This window comes from Elgaria multicarinata, chromosome 11 (genome assembly GCF_023053635.1).
Source record: "Elgaria multicarinata webbii isolate HBS135686 ecotype San Diego chromosome 11, rElgMul1.1.pri, whole genome shotgun sequence".
NCBI classification, from domain to species: domain Eukaryota; kingdom Metazoa; phylum Chordata; class Lepidosauria; order Squamata; family Anguidae; genus Elgaria; species Elgaria multicarinata.
The window spans coordinates 36,470,871-36,471,847 of NC_086181.1; positions in this window are offsets into that span (position 1 = coordinate 36,470,871).

The following is a 977-nucleotide window of genomic DNA, read 5'->3' on the forward strand; positions in this document are numbered from 1 at the left end:
TGGCCCTGCCCACTCCATTCATGTCCGCAGCGCAGCCCCTGGTGGTTTGGATGGGGAACAAAGGCAAGGCAGGTGGCGGAGCAGCGCACGCGGCCGCAGGCTGGGCCCGAGGAAACCCAGCGCTGACAAATCCCCGCGTGACACAGGACGGAGGGAAATTATGATCATGATGATGCCATTCATAAATACACGTGCGTGTGCGTGTGTGCTGGCAGTTGGGTTATACATATACAGATTATTATTATTATTAATAATAATAATAATAAAGATGATGATGATGATCTTTCAGGCACGCTTGGTGGGAACATGGGAGAAGGCTTTCTCGGTGGCTGATCCAATGCTCTGGAACTCTCTTCCTGGGGAAGCTAGGCCGGCTCCCTCCTTGATGGGCTTTCGGAAGCAGGCTAAAACTTTCTTGTTCCAGCAGGCCTTTGGAGAATAATCTGGCCCTCCATCTATGTTAATGTCTTATAATTTTGTTGTGTATTTTAAACGTTTATGGTTTTGTTCCCCCCCCCCCCATGTATGTTTTAAACTTTGTAAGGCCGCCTTGAGGCCCAGCATTGGGGAAAAGGTGGGATACCAATAAATATAATAATAATGAACTTATTATTTACCTTTTTCTTCTGCTGCCCCTTACACCTGGAATGCTCTTCCGGAACACTTGAGAACTACAAACTCAATCACAGCTTTCAAAACTCAGCTAAAAACCTTTCTGTTCCCTATAGCTTTTAAATATTGAGTTTGTTCTGACTCTATACTGTTTAGCTTCACCCTACCCAGTGCCTGTTTACACTTCCCTGTGCCTGTTTGCATTCTCTTTCCCTCCTTATTGTTTACTACAACTTTATTAGATTGTAAGCCTATGCGGCAGGGTCTTGCTATTTACTGTGTAATCTGTACAGCACCACGTACATTGATGGTGCTATATAAATAATAATAATAATATATTTATTATTAAATAAATATATAATAAT